Genomic DNA, 25,929 nt, shown 5'->3' with positions numbered 1-25,929 from the left:
TTGTGGAGTAGGTGTTAGTCGGGGTAAGCTTGGTACAAACTATGATACTGGGGGCCAAAAAACTCTGAGAAAACATCACTTGATCCAGTGCGAGGCGCACCTAAGTGGCCAAAAAACTGCAAGTATTGTTAGTGAAGAGATGAAGAAGATCTGATCACGTGGAAGGTAAACACAAGGGAGACATTTTCTCCTGTACACAAAGCAGCCCTGTCCCTAGCAGTGCAGTGGTACCGCCCACATCATCATCAACAACATCGCAGTGGCATAACAATCAGGCTCAGACACCAAGGGGTCCAAGGTAAGAGAGTACAGCGACAAAAAAACACGCATTGATTCTAACATTTGGTGTCAGTAAGTCACCTGCATCAGTAGCACCAGAAAATAAAGAAATCAGGCTACCATTCTCAGCATGTTTAGGTCGGAGGGGCAGTAGGAACACAACCACCCAACTGCATGTTTGTACACGGAAATCTGGTTTAAATGTTAGCATCCTCCCTTTTTCTTTTGTGAAAGGGGTAGGTTTTCTTGAATTTGTGGCAGCCATCTGCCTGAAATGGAAGCATCCCAGCCGGTCCTATTTCGCCAGAGTTGCTGTTTCAGCACTACATCATGATCTGCTGAAATTGCTTGGACAAGCTTTGCAGCAGAGTGCTGTTCACACTATCCACCTGACAACAAACATGTGGACCAGTTGCCAAGCCACTGATTACATGTGCATCACTGCACACTAAGGGCTAGATGTAGGTAATTCCCATTTACAGACTCTTAAATACCGAATTTTACCGATTCGGTATTTAAGAGTCTGTAAATAGGAAGGGGGCAGATGTAGGTAATTTTAAAATCTAAATTACCGAATCTGTGAATTCGGTATTTACAGATTCTGTAAATACAGAATCGGTATTTCCCATTGATTCCTATGGGCTTTGAAGCCCATAGGAATCAATGGGAAATACCGATTCTGTATTTACAGAATCGGTAAATACCGAATCCTGCAAGGGTGCAGGGGGTGTCACTTTGACACCCTCTAGCACCCCAAGTACAGGCTTGTGTGCAATGTGGTACACATACATGCCGTAAGGGCATGTCTGTGTGTCACATTGCACAGGTGTGCATGCACAGATGTACATGTGAGGAAATATAAATTTTTGGTCAAGTTATGTTCCCTAACGTGTACCCCACCGTCTCCATGTACGAGTTTAAAGTGCATGTAACTTCCCTCCTGTGCCAGTTATCAAGACGCAAATACATTTGCGTTCAACGTTAACATGTCCTCTCTCAGACCCGCCATGAACGGGTTCAATATTCAGTTCCTAAGTATGCTATGCCAACGTCTTTTTGTGGTGTACTTTACACGTTTTTCAGCTCTGGCGAAGCAGGCCCCGAATTCTGCCATCGAGCCTTTTCCTGTCTCCTGACTCCGAACGCCTCAGCCTGGGCTGTCTCTGTACCCGTGACCTCTGCCTTACACCCTGCGCGGCTCACCGCGCTTAGCTCAGCCTGCTGCCTGCCAAGACTGTATTCAACCTTCGAATTATCTGTTCCGCTCCTCGAAAATGCATTCCTGCCTACTAGTTTAAGTAAACATTCCCCCAGCTACAGAGCAAAGGGCTCGGCCTCACTGTCTCCGTACAAGTAATTCATAGCCTCTGTTACCATGGAAGGCCCATGCCCCCACGCTTCACATGCAGACACTTAGACGCTTATACACGCACTCACAGTCAGTATAGAATAGCTTCTGCCCCAGAGACCTTTTCCGTCCAGATAATATAGTTCCCAAACATCAGATATCAGATATGGTAGAGGCACGAGTTGATCTGACATGCTAGACTTCTGTCTCTTTCCGCTGGTGTAAATGTCAAGTCCCCTGCACCCTCCAGTCATACGTCATGCAGCTGCGCGCGCATCCAGGCCTCAGATTTCTGCTGACATTGCAAGATTCTGCTTTTGTTGCCACCCACTTATGACACTTACATGTGACGTTTCTAGCACACACCTCTATGTTCACGCCTAGTTCACGCCTTCTAATTACGTATCACTACCACGTGTGTGTCTTATCTTGTCTCTCTCAGCTGTTACGCCTACTGTATTGGTTCCTATCATACGATTTAAGTATAAAAGCTATGTATTGTCAATAAAATATTGCTCTATCCCTTCCTGCACCCCTGTGGTGGCAGGAATATGATATCCGGTTCAAGAACCATTCCTTTTTAAGGAATAAAACCCCTAAGAACTCTAACACCACGGACTCTGTCTCTTTCTTTCCGATTGAGTTATTATTGATTAAGTACTTACCTGCATAGAAATTAGGACGGTAAATCAAATATTTACCACAATAATTTGCCGCACGAACAGGGACCCCTCCCCCACCTCACGCGCCGGTTGGTGCGTTGCAAGCTCTGTCCCCTGCCATCAGTTAGACGGAACTACGCGTACTGGCAGGATTTCCTGTATCTCCCTCTGGCCCACGGAGGTGACGAAGACTGCGATCAGCACCCAGACGAGGCGGTGAGGAGTGCGGAGGATCCCGACCAGAGCCTAGCCGAAAGAAGCAAGGTCCGAGGTGTGAAGAGGCCCACCAGTTTTCCGAAGTATCCACGTGTCGAGTCGAGTCGAGTCCGGTCCAGTCCAGTGGGGTTTTCCGAGGCCTTCTGTTTCCGTGCTTCCCGGTGAGTACCATTGCTGGGACGTATCTAGACGGGTACATTATTATGTATCCGGTAAAGATGGGTTTGGGTACACAAACGCGGTCTGCACTGTTTTAGACAGTGTATCTGTACTGTTTAGCAGTATATCCGTTACTCAAGTTCTTGCACTGTCTTTGACAGTGTATCTGTGCTGTTTAGCAGTACATCTGGTTCCGAAGGTAGAGATATATGTTTCTAAATGTTCTCTCATGTGATCAATGTTGTGGTATGAGTGATTGTTTAATGTGCATTATTGTGTTTTTGTGTAACTAATTGTGTTCAGAGTTCAGGTAGAAAGGATCAAGTATCCAGTATTAAGTAGACAAGATGCCGTTTTTCAATAAGTTGAAACAGATAGGAACTAGGAAAGGGATGCTAGAGGAAGAAATTCCTATCCCCCCTAGGGACACGCCTGGAAATTACATGTACCACAAGCATGGCATAGACGCCATACTGTATCTAGATTTATGGGCCGATTATACTAAGCACTTAGAAGAAAAATACAGATGGCCCGCTACAGGAACATGGGATGCCGAGTGCATCCTGAAAATAGAAGAAGCATTATGGAGAAAGAAAGCCAGACAATCACAGAAAGATGCTATAGAACTGTGGCGTAAGGAATCACATAAACGAGCCGAAAAAGAACTCCGAAGAGAAGATAGACTTAGAGAAGCGCCGGATAGAGTCCGAGAAAACAAATTAGTTAATGAAGGGATCCGAGTAAAAGCCGAACAGGTAGACCGTGCACGAAACAATCTTGTAAATGGTATGTACTTAGTGGCCGATGGTTCGCCTGAAGCCCATTCAGAAATACCGAAAAATCTACCACCACCATTGGTTCCAATTAAAGTAAACCACAGGACTACTAAAGACATATTTCTGAATTCCTATCTAAACGATGTAGCACCCGCTTACACCAATCCACGTGCCCACGTCCCGCCTACTGACGGTGACGGAGATGGCAACCCGCCTCCAGACCATACCCCGCCATTACCGCAACAAGTTTCCCCCGTCCGACAGCTTGTCCTTCCTCCACCTCCACCACTTCCCTCACCTAAGGTTAAGATACCAAATCCGTTTGCGCCTGATCCTACTAAGAGACAAGTTCAAATACAGATACAGACTCCACAGAGAGATAATGCTCAAACCTCAGCCTCAGGAGGTGCGACCGGGGGTTACCAGACCCCGCCAGCAACACACAGATTACACCTTAGGGACATGCAGAAGCACCCTATGCTCCAATCACCCCGTCTCGACATACTCAAAGAACCGCTTCAAGTTTGCAGATACGATCCCGTACCCGGTAAAGACGATAGGATGTTGATAGCATCGCTACGTTTACGACAGGCTACAGATTACCTAGTGTTATTCTCAGGAATGAAAGAGCACCTAGATAGAATATATCATTTTGTCCGGACTGGGGAAAACCCTGAAAGTATTAAGGAGGCCATGGCACATCAGAAAGTTGACACTCAAGCATATATACTACGTTTTTTCATAAATTGCTTAATAAGAGAACGAGACAGGCCTGAGACAGAACAGGATGAAATGGATGCCCTAACCAAGTGGGGTCAAAATATATCCGAAGGAAAGCATGATAAACAGAATTGCATAGCCAGTATGTACAGGAAAATAAGAAAAACAGTAATAGAAATACACGAAAAAGAAAAAGAAAATGCTTCCTCTGAGGAGGAGGAAGGATCTGAAGAACCAGAAAAGACTACAGACACAATAGCGTATGTAGGTAAGGGAACTTACCTTAGAAAAGGCATTCGTCCAGAAAGCAAGAGAGTTTTTCTCTCTGGCATATCAAAACCGAATTCTCCTGAACATCAGTTCCAAGACACTGATAAAATGCTTCGAGAACGAATGGGGTACCATGTACTCAATTCTATGGATGAACAAGAACTAGCCCGGTCAGCAGTACTGTGGGCTGACAATCCTAATATATACAATGATGACACAGTAGCACAGACATTTCTGAACCTTTCCCCAGACGAGCAGAAATTAGCAGGTGTATACATGATTCAGCACCTCCTCACGTTATACAGAAATCAACATTCTGACCCAGGTCCCTTACACGATACATTAGAAGCACTACTTATGGATAGATGGAGAGGCCTAAGTACCAAGTTAATTCAAATAATTCTAGAACAACGGCACAGATATAACACTTTCTTAAGCTCACAATACGTTCCCGCTCCGCCCCCAGAAAGGAAAATGTATCATATGGAGCGTCTTCATGGCATTGAAAGTCAGAACCCATTACGAGAAGTACACCCAGTCATGGGTGCCGACCATACCCTGAAACGTGTGTATGTACACACACCTCTGACCAAGTTAGAACTATTGGAAATGAAGAAACTAGTACCCTGTCACGATAAAGACCCTGCAGGTTTTCACAGAGAACTTAAAGACATGTTACTGATGGGAGATTACACATATGCAGATATCATGAAAATGTTAAAAGTATTGCTGCCCACCGGCATCTACGAGAAACTGAAGGAAAGAGAGTGGGAGGTGGGAGACAAAAAGATTATATGGACAGAAATAGAAGATGAGGAGAAACTTCGTACTCCAGGGCTAGGCCTTGGGGAGAAAACTAAAGCATTACCAGGTTTAATAGTGCAGGTTCTGCCAAGATTACTGACAACTAGAAAGGAAGACTGGGATGCAATCTCAGCCTGTAAACAGAAACACGATGAAGATACTAGTGACTTCTATTCAAGATTCGAGAAATGTTTTATTATTAATAGTGGCCTTAAACCAAGTAGCGAGTCGTACCCGCATCTTTTTGTATCAAAATTAGTCGAGAATTCCCTGCCACTGGTTAAGAACCGCGTATACAAGGTTGAAAGTACATGGCAGGCAAATACGCCATCCCAGATGTTGCAAATGTTACAATACCATCAGAACAGAATCAGAGAAGAACAGGATCATGAACAGAAACGCATGAAAGACACGAAAATGAAAATGTTAGTGGCCCAGTCGGTTCCAGCCGACGGCCAGAGAAAGGGTACGACCCAGACCCAGTATTCAGCAGCTCCCGTTAAAGGGACATGCAACTATTGCAAGCAGCCAGGTCACTACGTACATGAATGCCCAGTCCTGAAACATAATATATCAACAGGTAAAACTAAAGAAAGACCGCGTCCGCCTAGACAAGATCATGTTCAGCAACAGACTTCACAGAATATACAGCCCATGCAGAATACACAGCCTATGCATGCATCACCACATTCAGTACAGACCGTAGCAGTACCACAGTCACAGCCACAGCCTATTGCCGCGACTCAGCAAGTGTCACAGCAGATGTACCAGTATGCCCAATCTGATTACCCCGATTATCCACGTTACACATGAAACAGCCTAGAGAGGGAGTTTGGTTTGCCTCTTATTGAGATTCCTGTAGATCAAGAGGGTCCTTATGTACACAGTCAAGTATTGGGAAAAGACAGAAAGTTTTTAATTGACACAGGGGCAAGCCGCACAACAATCAGTCATAATGAAGTCCCAGGGGCACCCCTCTCAGGCTCACAGAATGTTTCCCTTGGTTTTTCAGGACAGCCTATTGTAAATGAAGTATCGAAACCCGTCCCCTTAGCAGTAGGTCCATTATCACGTGTTACAGACTTGTTACTAACGAAATCATGTCCAGAAAACTTGTTAGGTATCAAAACATTAAAGGCTCTAGGAGCCGTAATATGCTGCTCTCCGGAAGGAGTTAGACTCTTCCTGCGAGACTTCAAGGGTCACTATGTATTACGAGAGTTTGATGTCAGATTGAAAAATGTACCAGAACACCTGTGGGCACAAGGCCCAACTGATGTAGGCTGCATGCATATTACACCATATCGTGTTACACTCAAGCCAGGTGTTGTTTTACCTCGAATCAGACAATACAAGTTACCACCCGATGCTGTAGTGGCTTTACTGGAAATCATTGAAGAGCTTATTGCCCAAGGAGTGGTTGTAGAGACCGACTCCAATATCTGTAATTCCCCTATCATTCCGATTCTTAAACGTACTGATCCCAATGCACCGCCAGTATATCGGCTGGTGATTGATTTACGAGAACTGAATAAATGCATTGTTCCACAGTACCCTGTGGTTCCCGATATCTCATCCTTATTGACTGCCATTGATTTAGAAGCAACGTTCTTTACTGTAATTGACCTCAAGAACGCCTTCTTCAGTGTGCCCATTGATCCAGAGAGCCAATATCTCTTCGGATTCAGTTTAAATGGATGAAGTTTCAAATTTTCACGCGCACCTCAAGGATTAAACAGAAAGCCCCAGCATCTATAGCCAAGCACTGAAAAGACAACTTGATTGTATTCAAATGCCAGTTAACACTGCTTTACTGCAATACGTGGATGATCTGCTGATCACCGCACGAAGTGAGCCCGAATGTGAGCAAGCATCACTGACGGTTTTACATTTTCTGGCCGACAAGGGACACAAGGTGTCTCCTTCGAAGCTACAATTCTGTGTTCAGCAAGTTGTGTACTTGGGTCACTTGCTGTCCAAAGTGGGGAGACAGCTCACTCCAGATCGCATCCAGTTAATTGTAAATATGCCACAACCCCAGACACAAAAGGAAGTGCGGGCCTTTATAGGCCTCACCTCGTACTGCAGACAATGGATTCCCCAGTATGCATTTCTAGCTAAACCACTGATTCAGTTAACAACACAGGAGGCAGCGACTTCGACTGCCCTCCCTTGGACTCAGGAACATACACAGGCTTTTGAGGAATTAAAGAAAGCTTTATGTCAAGCACCAGTTCTAGCGACACCATGTTACAGCAAACCGTTTACACTTTTTGTTACAGAACGTGATGGTACAGCATTGTCTGTCCTCACTCAAGACCAAGCAGGTTCACATAAGCCTTGCGCTTATTTTTCAAGTACATTGGATTCAGTAGCCCAGGCACTCCCTGCGTGCTTAAAGTCAGTTGCAGCGACAGCCTTAGCAATCAGACAGAGCGATTCAATTGTATTAGGACATCCATTAACAGTTCAAGTTCCACATTCTGTAGAGGTTCTTTTAAACAGAACCCAGACTCAACACTTGACTATAGCACGACTGACAGGTTATGAATTGACACTATTCCAGCCACACATAGAAATCAGACGCTGTAGCATCCTAAACCCCGCAACATTGTTACCCTCCAGTATGACAGATCCAGCCCCACATGATTGTATAGAGATCATTAATGCAGTAACAAAGCCTAGACAAGACTTAACAGATGTCCCATTGACAAATCCAGACCTGACACTTTACGTGGATGGTTCATGCATGAGAACAAGTACAGGAGAATTAGTGGCCGCATATGCAGTGACCACTGAAACTGAAGTCAAAGAAACACATCGTATTGACACACTGTCTGCTCAAGCGGCGGAGCTCATCGCTCTGACCCGAGCCTGTATACTAGCCAAGAACAGAAATGTTAACATATACACAGATTCCCGCTATGCGTTCGGAGTCGTACATGACTTCGGGATGTTATGGCAAGAACGAGGTTTTTTGACCTCCCATGGTGCCAAGATCCAACACGGTCCCCTCATTCAAGCACTGTTAGAAGCAATACATCTGCCCTCGGGCATATCCGTCATGAAGTGTAAAGCACATACTAAAGTTACAGATTCTGTTTCCCAGGGTAATGACCTGGCAGACCAGACAGCAAAACATACAGCATTGACTCACACCCAGACTACTGATGTGACAAAGACAATAGTACCGACACAGTGTATGTCAGTTAGGGATCCCACCCTAGATGTAATCGATATCCAGATGCATGCCACTTCAGATGAAATAAAGAAATGGACTGAACTAGGAGGGATTCAGACAGATCAAGGATGGATGACGAAGGGAAAATCTACATGGTTTCTCCCTGACTCAATGGTTCAAATCATGATAAATACAGCACATAGTCCGTCACATCTAGGAGAGAAAGCTATGTTAGACAGTTTACAGAATCTCTGGTATAACAAACACTTACGAGCAGCAGCAAAACAGAAAGTGCGTACTTGCATGATCTGTTGTCAGTTCAATCCAGGAAAAAGCGTCCCTGTAGAGCAAGGTGGATTTCATCCTCCCGATCACCCTTTTGAAGTCCTCCAGATGGATTATATCCAGATGGACCGTTGTCGAGGATTCAAATATGTCCTCGTAGTTGTTTGTGCACTTTCCCGTTGGACCGAAGCATATCCAGTCCCAGATTACACTGCCCCGACCACTGCCAGGCAGCTGGTTCGAGAATTCTTCCCACGGTACGGCTTGCTTCGTGTCGTGTACTCAGATAACGGACAGCCGTTCTCATCCGAACTCATGAAACAGGTTTCCCTTCTGCTAGGATACCAGTGGAGATTCCATTGTGTCCGACATCCCGAAGCAGCTGGCCTTGTAGAAAGGCACAACCAGACATTGAAAACACGCCTTGCAAAGATCTGTAAAGAGAAAGGGGTCGACTGGATAGTCGCCCTGCCAGTTGCATTGTTCTATATGAGGATGGTTCCTCATTCGAGATCAGGGCTAGCCCCGTATGAAGTGGTCTTTGGCAGACCACCGAATATGTGGGGGACGCCCATGCCTAAGAAAATTACAGATGTTGATTGTAATATGCTGACAGATTATCTTGCCTCCTTGATGTCTGCACTCCAATCATGTCGTTCACAGGTTGCTGCAGCCTTCCCTGACAACACTGATGTAAAGCCACACGATGTCCGCCCTGGGGATACAGTCCTAATTAGGAACTTCGACAGGAAAAGTCGCTGGAGCCCCGCTGGAAAGAGCCGAAGACCGTCCTTCTTACAACGAGGACCGCGATCAAGGTGGAAGGCCGAAAGGGGTGGATCCACACGAGTCATATTAAAAAATGCAACGAACTGATGCCAGAAACAGACTCGTCCACCCCCTCCAAGGACTGCCTCGAATCTAGTGACTGTAAAATTCCTAAGCGAGAGAAAACTCCCCAAGAGGAATACCGAATAAAGCTTCGATCTAGCAAGTCAGACAGTTTAATTGTTTAAGTCCTCCCCTAGGTGAATCGGTTAAATAGTTTCTGACATGTATCCCCTAGATCGAGATAGAGAGAGAGAGAGACAACTCAAGAAACGTACATATTGTAAATCACTTCGCAGTCACTGTATAGTGACATTATTGATTATGTTTTTCCTAAGTCTTCTGATTATTGTTGCGAGTATATTGCTTCCCATATACTACCCTATCTTCAAGCGTGAACAATCTGCTTACAATGTTTCTGCTGAACATTCTTTTAGTGAATTACCGCCTCACGAACTGTCCTACAGACTTGCGCTGCGCAACAACACATTCATTAGTATGTTACATCACTCCCATCAGACTAACAATGCTACAAACTGTTGGATATGTGGCCGACTCCCTCCCTATCAGAAATACAAGGGAGTTCTGCCTCTTTTCCCGTACCCGTTCACTCACAATGGCTCCTGTGGTGCATGGTTTAGATTAATTAATTCTTTAGATTCTGATATTGCTGTTTTCGAGGGGAATTGGATTTGGGGAAACCTAAACCTAGTTCTGCTCAACGTCTGCTACCCTGACACGAAGGGACTTCCCATTAGGACAGGAACTGATCTAGAAAATGAAGTATATGGATTAGGTAATTATACAGTTAACCTTATGATTCTTACTATTGAATCCGAAGCTGCACCCGTTCTCCCCGCTATGTCAGTATTACCAGTCACTGGACATTTTTGTGTTAAAAAGAAGGGTTCAGTACACTTAGGTCATAGTAAATGCACTACCGTGGTCGAATTCAGTGATCATGGCAAGTCCTCCTTTAGAGCTACTCGTCATTCCTATTTTGTTTATGGCCATACCGCATACATACGCTTACCTCCAGATTGGGATGGTACCTGTTACATTGCCTTCCTTCTGCCACCTGTTTTCCTAGCCCCTCCTGATTATCACAGAAATACAAATCTAGTAAAGAGTAGACTCAGAAGAGATCTCCCGATTGTCGACTATACTGAAACGGCATGGGAGCAATACACAGATTTCAATAAGGGATTCTTTTTCTTCACAGGCCCCGTCCAAAACAGTAAATTAATACGAAGATTAACCAGAACACTCGAAGCAGTAGTAAATGAAACTGCCTCCGCTCTAGGTAACTTAACAGAGGAGCAGTCTGCTATGCGGATTGTTGTCCTTCAAAATCGTCTTGTTATTGACGTCATCTTGGCAGATAGAGGTGGAGCTTGTAAGGTCATCGGGTCAAGTTGCTGTGTTTTCATTCCAGAAAACGCGCCAACTGTATACAAAGCTATTACACGTCTTCATAAGATTGCAAGTTTGATACATCAGAATCCAGGCACCTGGACTTGGTCCGGTTGGTTCTGGACAACGTTGACTGCTTGGGGATGGAAGATTCTATCCTTCCTAGGCATTGCCCTTGTCCTAGTATTCAGTTGCTGCCTGTGCCTACAGTGTGGGCCAGCGATTTGTGGACTGTGTGCCACATCGTGCATTGAACATTCCAGTTTTTTCTCAAACCGCCAAAGGAAGAAAGAAGAGCAAATGATGTTACAAGAACAGACTGATCGATTCATGAGGATCGATATATCATGAAGGGTCCGTAGGGAACAAGGAGGGAATGAGGAAATATAAATTTTTGGTCAAGTTATGTTCCCTAACGTGTACCCCACCGTCTCCATGTACGAGTTTAAAGTGCATGTAACTTCCCTCCTGTGCCAGTTATCAAGACGCAAATACATTTGCGTTCAACGTTAACATGTCCTCTCTCAGACCCTCCATGAACGGGTTCAATATTCAGTTCCTAAGTATGCTATGCCAACGTCTTTTTGTGGTGTACTTTACACGTTTTTCAGCTCTGGCGAAGCAGGCCCCGAATTCTGCCATCGAGCCTTTTCCTGTCTCCTGACTCCGAACGCCTCAGCCTGGGCTGTCTCTGTACCCGTGACCTCTGCCTTACACCCTGCGCGGCTCACCGCGCTTAGCTCAGCCTGCTGCCTGCCAAGACTGTATTCAACCTTCGAATTATCTGTTCCACTCCTCGAAAATGCATTCCTGCCTACTAGTTTAAGTAAACATTCCCCCAGCTGCAGAGCAAAGGGCTCGGCCTCACTGTCTCCGTACAAGTAATTCATAGCCTCTGTTACCATGGAAGGTCCATGCCCCCACGCTTCTCATGCAGACACTTAGACGCTTATACACGCACTCACAGTCAGTATAGAATAGCTTCTGCCCCAGAGACCTTTTCCGTCCAGATAATATAGTTCCCAAACATCAGATATCAGATATGGTAGAGGCACGAGTTGATCTGACATGCTAGACTTCTGTCTCTTTCCGCTGGTGTAAATGTCAAGTCCCCTGCACCCTCCAGTCATACGTCATGCAGCTGCGCGCGCATCCAGGCCTCAGATTTCTGCTGACATTGCAAGATTCTGCTTTTGTTGCCACCCACTTATGACACTTACATGTGACGTTTCTAGCACACACCTCTATGTTCACGCCTAGTTCACGCCTTCTAATTACGTATCACTACCACGTGTGTGTCTTATCTTGTCTCTCTCAGCTGTTACGCCTACTGTATTGGTTCCTATCATACGATTTAAGTATAAAAGCTATGTATTGTCAATAAAATATTGCTCTATCCCTTCCTGCACCCCTGTGGTGGCAGGAATATGATATCCGGTTCAAGAACCATTCCTTTTTAAGGAATAAAACCCCTAAGAACTCTAACACCACGGACTCTGTCTCTTTCTTTCCGATTGAGTTATTATTGATTAAGTACTTACCTGCATAGAAATTAGGACGGTAAATCAAATATTTACCACACATGCACACCTGAATTCGGTATTTTACCACACAATAGGATTGTGTGGTAAAATACAGACTCTTAAGGGCCTGTGGCACTGTAAACTGTGCCACCTACATTTGTAATTACAGAATCGGCATATTTACCGATTCGGTAATTTACCGAATCGGTAAATAAACTGATTCTGTATTTTTCAGCCCCCTACATCTGGCCCCTGGTCTCTTTTGTGGGGGTTAAGATATCTGCAGGTGTTGACACTGCTGAGATTTTTAATGCCGCTCGGAAGCATTCAACAGTAGCCGTGTTTGCCATGGAAAAATATCATACTGCTGCAAACATTTTGGAAGACTTAGACAACAAGATCTTTGAATGGCTGCAACCAAGAGGGCTTAACATTGGTTTGTTGACATGGACAATGGAAGTAATATAGTTAAGGATATGGCCGATGGTGGCTATTTCAGGGTCCTGTGTTTGGCGCACTGTATTAACATCATTGTTCAAGACTTTCTGAAAAAAACGGGACAGAGTCAGCACCTTACTGATCACTAGCAGAAGAATCTACACACATTTAAGCCATTCTTTTAAAGCCCAGAAGCAGCTGATGATCATTGAAAGTGATAATAGAATGCCAGTTAAAGCACTCTTTCAGGACATGTCAAGTCGAGTCAGGTCAAGTCAGAAATTTGTATAGCGCGCTACTCACCCAGAGGGTCTCGAGGTGCTTAAGGGAAAGGGGTTTGTTATTGATCGAATAGCCAAGTCTTGAGTTGCTTCCTGAATGAGAGGTGGTTCTGGGTGAGACGGAGGTGAGAGGGGAGGGAATTCCAGGTCTTGGCCGCCAGGTAAGAGAAGGATCTTCCTCCCATGGTGGCTTTACGGATGCGTGGGATCACGGCGAGGGCTAGGTTGGCCGAACGTAGTTGGCGAGTGGGGGTGTAGAAGGATAGGCGATTGTTGAGGTAGCTGGGTCCTAGGTTGTGGAGGGCCTTGTGTGCGTGAGTGAGGAGACGGAACGTGATTCTCTTGTTGATAGGGAGCCAGTGCAGGTCTCTCAGGTGTTCTGATATGTAGTTGTGTCGAGGTATGTCCAGGATGAGCCGGGTGGAGGCGTTTTGAATGCGTTGAAGTCTTTTCTGCAGTTTGGCTGTGGTTCCGGTGTAGAGGGTGTTTCCGTAGTCTATTCGGCTGGTGACAAGTGCTTGGGTGACCATTTTCCTAGTATCGGTGGGTATCCAACGGAAGATCTTTCGGAGCATGCGTAGGATGTTAAAACATGATGATGAGACGGCGTTGACTTGTTGGTCATGGATAGGGAGGAGTCTAGGATGAATCCTAGGTTGCAAGCATGGTCCGTTGGTATGGGTGCGTTGCCTAGTGCTGGGGGCCACCATGAGTCGACCCAGGCAGAGAGGGATGTTCCTAGGATGAGGACTTCAGTCTTGTCCGAGTTCAGTTTTAGGCGGCTGTTCTTCATCCATTCAGCTACGTCTTTCATCCCTTCGTGTAGGTTGGTTTTGGCGGTGGTTGGGTCTTTGGTGAGGGAGAGGATCAGTTGAGTGTCGTCAGCGTAGGAGATGATGTTTAGGCTGTGTTGGCGTGGGATGGATGCGAGGGGGCTCATGTAGACGTTGAAGAGGGTGGGGCTGAGCGAAGATCCTTGTGGTACGCCGCAGATGACTTCAGTTGCAGTACAGACTAATCAATGAATATGTCATGCAAAGAGGGAATGCTGCTGTAAAAGGCATGATCATTGAGATGGACCAATGGGACCTTGGTAGATGCCTGACAGAGATGCTGCTTCCTTTTGAGGTCTTTACACATGAAGTCAGCAGGGAGGACTGTGCCATGGGCCTAGCTAGCCCATTGTTGTACATGCTACAGGAACAGGTAAAGGAGGTGTCTGCAATGTATGCAGATGTGGAGGAAAAAAAAGAAGCATATGAGTTGGTGGAGAGCTTAACTCTTTGCTTATCTGAAAATACAAGATGCATTGTGTCATCCAACCATTACATTTGTGCCACAATTCTTTTTTTTTTTATTATATTTTATTTTTTCCCATTATTCGCACACTTTGTACATTCTAGAATTTACATTTTCATTTTCACATTACTTTGCTTAATATCACTTTATACATGCATATGCAATACATATTTATAAATAATCCCGCATCCTAAATTATCATTCCATTGAAGACCTGAATTCATCAGTTCCTTTCCTCAATTATGATGTATCCCAAGACCTTCCTTCCATCTCTTTATGGGCTCCCAGATTCTCAGACCTAAGATCCTTCCTCTCCTACCTTTTCTAGCATAAATATTCTTCTCCATATTATATGCACCCAGCAGGTTAGCCAACCAAACTTGCATTACCGGTGGGTTCTTATCTAACCACGCCCTAGCTATGGTTAATCTGTACACTGCCATGGCAACAAACAGAAATTCCCGATGCCCCCCAGTCTCGTCCGGGCCTACCCCTAGCAGAATGCAAGATGGAGTGAGTGTTATTTGGAACCCAAGTGACCTCATAAAAAAACCCTCTATGTCTCTAACCAGTGTGTGCAATTGAGGGCAGGTAGCAAATATATGGACATTGTCAGCCTCAAAAAAGTTACAGCGGGGACAGTTAATCCCTTCAGTGCCACCCCACTTTGCTATCCTGGCAGGGGTGAAATACAGCGAATATAATGTTTTATAATGCTGGGATTGCAAGGGGGATGAACACAGTATTGTACGCCCTAAATCCAGTGATTCTTGAAACCTCGCACTTTCCCTACCCAATTTCTCCACCCATCTGTTACTGTGTTTTTCCAAGCCATCAGATTTTTCCTTTACCAGACTAGCGTAAAAAGATCGGATTGTGCCATCCCCCACAAGCCTTATTTTCTCCAAGATCTCATACTTACCAAAACCCACTGGTCCCCCCACTTTATTATTTAAAAAACTCCTAATCTGGAGATACTTAAAGAAACCTCTGTTATCAATACCATATGCCTTTGTTATGTCTTCAAACTGTAGAATTCCCTCATGGTTGAGCATGTCGCCAATTTGTTGAATCCCCCTTGCAGCCCATATAGACATTGTTTGATCTGCAAATATTGCAACAGGAAATGACCTATTATTATACAGCCCAACATATCTGTTATATCTCCCCATTCTAGACTTTTTTAAGAAAGCCTTCCAAACTTTGACAGCAGCCTCAATTTTCTTAAACCTTGTTCTCTTGAAGTACCCAAAATCAATGCAGTTTAAAAAGCAGTTGCCGACCTCCACTCCACATACTACCTCATAGATCTCTGTAGAAAAATTTCTGACCCTTTGATCAAGGTTGGCCCCTCCTATCAGTCCCAGCATATATTGCAGAGCAGCTGCCATGTAATAGAGTCTAAAATCTGGGGCTCCCCATCCACCCCTCTCTCGTGGAAGCGAGATAAACCTGTAAGCTCTGCGAGTTTTACCCTGTGCCCAGATAAATCTATTGCACATTGCCACTAATGCATTAAACCAGCTGGCTTCAAAAAACAGGGAATGGCCCTAAATAAATAGAGAAACTTGGGGAGGATGACCATTTTAATAACATTAGTGGAACCCACCAGTGACAAATGTAAGTTACTCATCCTCTCCAAATCTGCCTTTACCCGTGATATCAAAGGGCTCATGTTGTTTTCTACCACAATGTCTAACCTTGCTGATACCGCAAATCCCAAGTATATTGCCGACTCCACAACTCTAGGGTCGTTATAGATGGAATAGCCATTTTCCACTATATGCGTCTTCGACGTATTCAGACTATACCCTGCAATCTGTCCAAAAGATTCAGCCTCTGCTTCCACCACCCTGATCGCGACAGTGGGGTTAGGAGTCAAAATGACCACATCGTCAGCGTATGCTAGTTTTTTTTTATCATACAGCCGTTTATATTCATAGCTGGAATCTCCGGATTTCCTTCTAGTCTGCGTAGATACGGGTCAAGATATAACGTAAATAGCAGGGGAGATGATGGACACCCCTGCCTGGTCCCTCTGTAGATGTTAACCACTGCCGATAATCCCCTGTTTACCCTGATCTTAGCTGTCGGGTTTTTATATAGGATTTGTATGGCCTTTATAAAGCCCTCTCCTATGCCATTCCATCTCATAACCGACCATAGGTAACCCCAGGAGACCCTATCAAATGCTTTCTCTGCATCAAGAAACAGTGCTGCCATAGGGTCTCCCAGGGTTCCCGCTGCATCAAACATCGTAATCACTTGCCTGATGTGCTGTGTCGTCCCTTTGCCTGGAATAAATCCATGTTGGGAGGGGCTGACCAGGGTCTCAATCACCCGTGATAATCTTTTAGCCAGCATTTTCGAGTATACCATTACATCAGCATTCATCAGCGTGATCGGACGGTATGAGCCTGGGGCCGTTAAAGGTTTGCCTTTCTTTGGTATTACAATTATATCTGCCCCTCCCCAGGACTCCGGAATAGAATCCCCCTTTTGTGCCAGCAACATAATATTGAACATATCCTCTATCAGTACTGATTGAAATACCTTGAAGAACTCCACTGGGATCTGATCCGGCCCAGCTGCCTTCCCTGACGGTAGGCTGCCCAATCTTCCAAAAACTGCTGGGCTTTGATTTCTGAGGAAAACATCCACACTTTTCCTTTCACTACTGCTTTAAGCCTAGCCGGAAAGAGGAGATAAGCCTCACAGCCAAAAGCGTGAAAAGATGCTATCAACTGTCTGAGTTTCCATCTACGCTCGATGGTGACGTGACAGAAGTCAGGCCTAGCAAAAAACGTGGTACCTTCAAATGTGCATCTCCGCTCAGGCCTTGCCTTGGCAATAATTTCCTCTCTTAGCAAAAAATTCCCTACATTGATAAGGATTGCCCTGGGTAATGTACCCTGGCCACAACCTTTCTTCAGAGTGAAGGGGAACCGGTGCGCCCTCTGTACCTCTCTATCCCACTGCCACTGAGATTCTGGACAGGCCCCCTTAAGTAGATTTACTACGAACTGTCTGGTATCTTGCCCCTCTGTCCCTTCTGCCACACCCAAAAGTCTGACATTGTTCCTTCTCTGCCTGTTTTCGTAGTCCTCCATCTTCCAGCTGAAATCCTCCGCCATTTTCTGATGCCCTGTCTTGAACTCCTGCCATTTTCCAACGTCGTCCTCGAGTTTGCCTGTGCGCTCCTCTACGTCTGTTACTCTGCACTCAACTTCTTTGAATAGTTTATTTACTTTTCTCTGCGAGCCCTGGATCTTTTTTGAGGCCTGCCTAGCTCTACGAATCTCAGTTCTCGCCTCTGCTTGCATTTGTTTAAGGGTGCTGTAAAGTATTTCAAATGAATCACGTAGGGGTAGAGGCGCCGAGTCTGGGCCCTCATTACTGCCATTATCCTGGTAAACCTGAGAGGTAGCCGAGTAATCCCATAGTAGACGCCTATCATGCTGGGTAGGGAGACCTGAGCATACATCTCCTTGTCATTGACGTTCTTTTCCTTTGCGTGGACTCTTTCCCAGGCATACTTTTAGCACGCATACCATTACCACGCATTTTTTACAATGCAGGACCTTTTACAACGAATACCTTTACAACGCATTACACTACAACGCAGATACTATTACAACGCTTACCATTACAACGTAAGGATAGGTAAGTATATAATATTTTTAAATAATGTAATTAAAAAATATTTAAATATTTTAATTAATTATTAAATATTTTATTAAATATTTTAATTAATTATATTAATTTGTATTTAATAATTTGTAAATATATGTTAAAAATACCCCTGTACCTCCAAACCCAAACCCAACCCGGAACCCTAAAAATACCCCTGTACCCCAAAACCCAAACCCAGCCCTGAACCCTAAAAATACCCCTGTACCCCAAAACCCAAACCCAGCCCTAAACCCTAAAAATACCCCTGTACCCCAACACCCAAACCCAGCCCTGAACCCTAAAAATACCCCTGTACCCCAAAACCCAAACCCAGCCCTGAAACCTAAAAATACCCCTGTACCCCAAAACCCAAACCCAGCCCTGAAACCTAAAAATACCCCTGTACCCCAAAACCCAAACCCAGCCCTGAAACCTAAAAATACCCCTGTACCCCAAAACCAAACCCAACCCTGAAGCCTAAAAATACCCCTGTACCCCAAAACACAAACCCAACCTTGAAACCTAAAAATATCCCTGTACCCCAACACCCAAACCCAACCCTGAACCCTAAAAATACCCCTGTACCCCAAAACCCAAACCCAGCCCTGAAACCTAAAAATACCCCTGTACCCCAAAACCCAAACCCAGCCCTGAAACCTAAAAGTACCCCTGTACCCCAAAACCCAAACCCAACCCTGAAACCTAAAAATACCCCTGTACCCCAAAACCCAAACCCAGCCCTGAACCCTAAAAATACCCCTGTACCCCAAAACCCAAACCCAGCCCTGAAACCTAAAAATACCCCTGTACCCCAAAACCCAAACCCAGCCCTAAAACCTAAAAATACCCCTGTACCCCAAAACCCAAACCCAGCCCTGATACCTAAAAAACCCCTGTACCCCAAAACCCAAACCCAACCCTGAAGCCTAAAAATACCCCTGTACCCCAAAACACAAACCCAACCCTGAAACCTAAAAATACCCCTGTACCCCAAAAACCCAAACCCAACCCTGAAGCCTAAAAATACCCCTTTCCCCCAAAAACCCAAACCCAACCCTGAAACCTAAAAATACCCCTGTACCCCAAAACCCAAACCCAATACCCCTAATAAATGTTTTAAAAAAAGATAAACTTACCTATACTTACGTTGTAATAGTATGCGTTGTAATAGTATCTGCGTTGTAGTGTAATGCGTTGTAAAGGTATTCGTTGTAAAGGGTCCTGCGTGGTAATAGTTTCGTTGTAACAGTATTTCGTGCTAAAAGATGCGTGGTAACAGTTACATACCCTTTCCCAGAGGTGCTGGACCCAGACACAGAGCCAGAGCTTGTAACCTCCTCACCATCCTCTTCTTCTAGACTGCCTTCCGAGGATAATACTGACTCTGAATCCTCATTCAGTGAAAAAAATACTCTCCTTCAATTGAGCCTCCCTCTCCCCTTTCCGTGCAGTGCTTAGTCTAGCTCTTTTCCTTAATGCCCTTGTCTGCCATGCTTTCCCTGCTGCCCCAGGTACTAATTGGCTGTCTTTGGGCACTTTCTGCATTTATTTCAGCCTCCATTAATAACAGAGCCCCAGCATATCGGTGTCTTTCAGAGCGGTATCTGACTGCCCCTCCTTGCCTGTTCTTCCGTCAGTTGCACCGGCAGGAGGTCTGCTCCTACCCCCGCCACCGCTACTGCGCTCGCCTCTGCTGCTTCTGTCTCTAGGCTGCATTCAAACTGTTGCTTAGCAACTGGCTTCACCACGGCGTCTGCTACTCCCACAGCGTCCTCGAGGACGCTCTTTCCTGGATCTGGCGATTGCGGTGTATCATCAGGCTGTCCCATACCTTTCGCTGCAAAAACCTCCGATAAGGTAGGCTGCCGCATCGCGGTATCTTTCCCTGCGTCTTTGGGTTTAATCGGATCGCCTCCCTTCAGCGTTAGAGCAGCTGCATTAGAACTCCTCGGCTTTGTATAGTCTTCGGTGTCCGTTTTGTGAGACACAATTGCTTTTCCTCGGGGCTCTGTCTTTCTTTTTATCAGCAATGCAGGGACCTTACGAATTGCACCCGGCGGTTTACCGGCACTTGCCTAACCCGTAGCCATTCCTTTACCCACCACTTCCACCACTTCTTTCGGCTTATCCTGCCGATACGGGCGTGGGGGCATCTTAATTACTGGTGGCTCCTCTGGGTTTAGCGCTCTCAGCAGACCAAGTAGTTTATTCCTTATCCAGAGCCAAGTCTGCCTGGATTCCTGTAATCGGCTCTTGAACCGGCAATATCCTGTGAGTCCTCCTTGCCACAAGCTCACAAGGGCCATTGGGGTTAACACTGCATCCTGTAGCCCAAATTCAGTATTGAGCAGGGGAGGGAAAATGTGCGACTGCTCAGCACAACTCTCTAGCGGCCATCTCGCCCCATGTGCCACAATTCTTGATCCTTGGTACAAACCATTACTTCACCCTTTCATTTCTTTTTCACATGGGGATGATGCCAGCTACAAAACGTGGATAACTGTGCAAACCAGTCAGCTGGAAAAAGAACGGCCGTGAATTAGAAACCCACTCCTCCAGAGCACAAGTACTGCAGGGCAGCCTTCAAGTTTAACTACAGAGCCTGAGGGCAGTGCGGTTAGCTCACAGCAGTCAAAACCACCAAGAACAACATCAACAACAAGAACCGAAGCCCCAAAATCGGCACAGGAATGATTTCCACAGGCAGGGATTAAGTCCAGTGCTGAGGCAAAGCCAAAGAGGCCGAGCAAAGCAGAGCACCCATGACTATTGAGCGGATGGTCCAGGTCTATCTGGATGACCCAACAGAGATCTACTTTGATCAAAACCGTTTGGTGTATTGGTATGGGAAGAGGCGATAATGGACAGTGCTCGGCAGGCTGGCGATAAACTGTAGCAAAGGTCTCTGCTGCGCATGTTTTCAGTGCTGCTTGTGCCATTCTGACAGTGAGAAGGACAAGTCTCTTGCCCCAAAACGTGCCCCGTTAACCATGATAAAAATGAATCAGCACTTTATACCACCGGATTACACCATACCTGAAGTAGCACAGCAGGAAGATAATGACGGCGACTCACGTCATAGAAGTAGTGTGTTAAGTGACCTACTTCTGGGAGAACCACCAGAGTTTGAGGACGATCTCTACTTCCTTGACAAGTAGGCTTTTTAATTTTCCAGTTACTTTCTTTCTTTCTTTGACACCCAAAAAAAAGATATAGGAAGATTAGTTACTTTATTATTTGTATGTGTCACTGTCTTTCTAGTTCACAAATCCATCCCCACCGTCTTTCACTTTTTATTGCCGGATCAGAATTGCAACTGTGTGCAGTCAGTGAAGAAGTAAAGTCCACTCCTGACTCACCCAAAAGCCATTTTCCTCAAGCCAGACATTGGATGGAGAATTCAAACAAATGTGTGCCTTCCTCCAGCCCTGGGCCCTGACTATCTATCTATCTATCCTTTCCTAACCTAGAGAAACTGCCCCAGAAGAACAGGTAAATGATGGCATGCATTGCACACTGAGCCACTGTCGTTTGTTGTGAATGTCTACTATTCTACGAAGTGACTCAAGTCAATCTTTTCCTTCTTGTTGTTCAATAACAAAATTGTACTACTACAGACTAATCCATTGCATTTTGAGTTGGGGTGAGTCTGGAGGACTCACTCGGGAGTCGGACACTGTTGATATGGACTCGGAGTTTTACACCATACTCACAGTCAGAGTCAGGTCAGGAGGATCACCTCATCAGATCAGCCAAACGGCCCCCTTCAAAGACCGTTGAGACAACAACAGCAAAGAGCTCTTCAAAATCGTGAAGGAACTCTCTAATCCCAGCTCCAACACTAACGACATCCCACCTTCACAAGACCTGTGCGACTCGCTTGACACCTTCTTCCATCGCAAGATCGCAGACATCCACGACAGCTTCAACGCCACAACAACCTCAACCACCACGGAGACACCCGCCCCCACAACCACCACCCACTCCAACTGCCTGCTCTCCTGGATCAACATCAACGACGACGACACCATCAAGATCATGAACACCATCCACTCCGGATCTCCGTCAGACCCTTGCCCACACCACATCTTCAACAAAGCCAGCAACACCATTGCACCCTATCTCCGGAAAGCCATCAACATCTCCTTCAAAACAGCAACCTTTCATGGAGATCTAGAAGCATGCTGAGATCAACGCCTTACTCAAGATACCCAAGGCGGACCCCAAGGACCTCAAGAACTTCCGGTCCATCTCTCTGCTCCCGTTCCTGGCAAAGGTCATCAAGAAGACCATCAACAAACAACTGACCCCCTACCTCGAGGAGAACAACATCCTGGACCCATCCCAGTCCGGGTTCCGCAGCAACCACAGCACCGCAACTGCCGTCATCATTGCCACCGATGACATCAGAACCCTGCTAGACAACGGAGAAACCACAGCCCTCATCCTCCTGGACCTGTCAGCCACCTTTGACACGGTCTGCCACCGCACACTACGAACACGCCTCCACGGCACCGGGATCCAAGAGAAGGCCCTGGACTGGACCACCTCCTTCCTCTCCGGCAGAACACAGAGCATCCGCCTCCCCCCCCCTTCTGCTCTGAAGCCACCGAGATCATCTGCGGCATACCCCAGGGCTCATCCCTCAGCCCAAAGCGGTTCAATATCTACATGGCACCGCTCAAAACGTTGCCCGACTACACGACCTCAACATCATCTCCTACGCCGATGACACCCAACTGATCCTCTCCCTCACCAAGGATCCCCACACCACCAAAACCAACCTCCATAAAGGAAAGAAGGTCGTCAGCGAATGGATGAGGAACAGCTGAATGAGGCTGAACTCGGACAAGACAGAGGTCCTCATCCTCGGATCCACCCCTTCGGCATGGGACGACTCCTAGTGGCCGACCACACTCGCAACAGCTCCAACACCCACCGACCAGGCACGCAAAGTAGGGATCATCCTCAACACCACCCTCCCCATGACTAAACAGGTCAAAGCCGTCTCTTCCTCCTGCTTCAACACCCTCTGCATGCTCCACAAGCTCTACAAGTGGATTTCCACTGAAACGAGACGAACGGTCATCCAGGCCCTCGTTAGCAGCAGGTTGGACTACGAAAATGCACTCTATGCAGGAGTCTCGGAAAACTCCTGAAAAGGCTTCAACGCATCCAGAACGCCTCTGCACGCCTGATCCTTGACATCCCTTGCCGCAGCCACATCACACCCCACCTGAGAGCCCTGCACTGGCTCCCCATCAGCAAGAGGATAACCTTCAAGCTCCTCACTAATGCACACAAGGCACTCCACAACACCGGACCAGCGTACCTTAACGGACAACTCAGCTTCTACACCCCCACTCACCAGCTATGCTCCGCCGACCTCGCCCTCGCCACCATCCCCCGCATACGAAGAGCAACCTCCGGCGGCAGATCGTTCTCCCACCTCGCCGCAAAGAACTGGAACACCCTCCCCATCCACCTACGGCAGACCCAAGACCTCCTGCCCTTCAGAAGACTTCTCAAGACCTGGCTATTCGAGCAGTAGCAGCACTCCCCTCCCTCCAGCGCCTTGAGACCCTCACAGGTATGTAGTGCTCTTTACAAATGCAATGATTGATTGATTGATCAGAGATGATTGATGGAATAACTCAGGGTGTGAGCGTGACTACTCCGAGAAATGCCACCAGAAGAAGATGTAAGTTTTCAAATTCACTTTAACCAACCGATTTGGATGATGAAGACGTTGAAGTGGCCTAAAGGTAAACAACAACACAGACCAGACCTACATGTCTGTGTAGTGGATGGTGGTAGGTGGCGAGTGTGGTGTGACTAACAGCAGTGCATTGTTTTTTATTTTCCCTTCATTTGTAAAATGCTGTTTTCTTTTTTTCCATATTTTTAGGTCTCGCCTGAGCCAGTGTATGTGCTGACCTGGCGAGACATTTAGTAAGCGGCTTCTCGAAGTGCCACCAAAGCGGACACCAGCTAGCGGTCACACGCACAAGCGTGCCCACCACGCTCTGCCTCTAACTGCTGCACGAGCATCCCTCGCGTGCTTTGCACAGAGCGCGTCATCACAATCACTTTCGCTTTCACCACGATGACTTTCTCTTACAAGGCCGCGCGGGGTTACTTTTACGGCTGCGCGGGCAATGCTTGTTTGTTGATGCCATCCGTTTCCTCTGACTTAGCAAATAGACTGATTTCAGAGAGGTTCAATGCCTCAGTGAAGGCAATCACTCTTATTATTCACAAAGTCACAGGCCTTCCCTGACACAAAAGTGAAGGTCAGAGCTCAGCTGCAGGCAGACTCAGAGTTAGCGCTGTCACATAAAACTGCGGTCTTTGTGCATGTTGTACCACAAGGCAGCATTAATGCAGATGTATTGATCTGAAGTAGTCATTTACACGGTAGTGTGTCACCTTTCCTTATAGGTTAAGCTTGCAAACAGCAGCTATTGTGCGTTTGCCGTCGTTTGCACACTTATGCCACGAGATATCAGCTGGCTATTTAACCCAGAGGGCATGCACCAAGGGAATGTCACTCAGGGCTTCACGCGCATATTGCAGTCGCGAGCTGAGTCACAGTAGTTGCAGCGCTGCTCGACATGAGGCCGGGGGGCAGAGTTTAGTCCTTTCCGAACATACTTCCTCTGCAGAACTCTTATCACTCACTGCCTCTGGTCTGCCCTGCAGAAGTCGCAAAGCTTGTTTCTCTCAGCAATCTGGTTATTCATATTTGCATCACATATTCACAGATGGATAACTTCAAAAGAACGGCAGTTTGATGTGTTCACACAGCAGTCACCTCAGATGTGGCTCACCAAAGGGAGGCTTGGAAGCAGAAGAAACCACTTGATGGAGACAGATGCCCTTTGTAGCACATACCTAGGCATAGGCTTCCAGTATAGGGGGAATTCAGAGCCTGGCACTCTGCCACATGTGGGCACATCACAGCACTGATCTGAATTGACCTTAATGTGGTATTCAACATATAATTCCCTTTCTGACTAAAACAGAGATGTTGCCTACAGTATGCATTCTGCATTAGAAGTCAAGCCAATGACAACAGACAATCCAGTGTTCCAGTTACATGGTAGTACTCAGTCGATTTGCTGCATGAAATCTGAAAACCAGTAAAATAAATGTGCAACAAGCAGCAACGCCTACAGCAGGAATATGATACCTACCCGAAAGGCTGAGGGGTAAAAAGGAAACCATAAAAATCGTGTTTTTTAGGAAATCTGTAAAATTATAGTGGAATTGACATATAAAAATGCCAGTTTAATGCCAGAAAAAACTAATGCATTGTGGTCAATTGCTATTTTGTAATCTTCAAGAATCAGTATTCATATTACAACAGGGAAGTGTCTATATAATGCAAAATCATAAATAAATGAGTGCGACCAAGTGGCTGGTTACCTAGGTATTTACCACCACAGCTATTTATTTAGAATTGAGTCATTTTCATGCCTCATTATGGCCAGCCATACTGACTCCAAAAAGGAATTGACTATTCACCATTGGAAGATACTGAAGCATGACATAGAACCACTGATTTTACAGCGGCAATCCTTTTTCGCATGGACATTTGTCTAAAGAGTACAGGACAAAGCAGCAAAGGCACGCCCCGTTGATGAATACATGTGTGGTATATATCTGCGCTGCTCTTCTGCAACACTTTAAAGAGAAAGCCTAGATAAAGACACCCCTCTGTGCCACTGCCAAGGGACTGAACAGGTGTACAGGGGAACAAGAGAAAGAGACTG

The sequence above is a fragment of the Lissotriton vulgaris genome, chromosome 3_1 (assembly GCF_964263255.1).
Source record: "Lissotriton vulgaris chromosome 3_1, aLisVul1.2, whole genome shotgun sequence".
In the NCBI taxonomy this organism is placed as follows: domain Eukaryota; kingdom Metazoa; phylum Chordata; class Amphibia; order Caudata; family Salamandridae; genus Lissotriton; species Lissotriton vulgaris.
Note: the sequence above shows the minus strand (reverse complement) of the source record.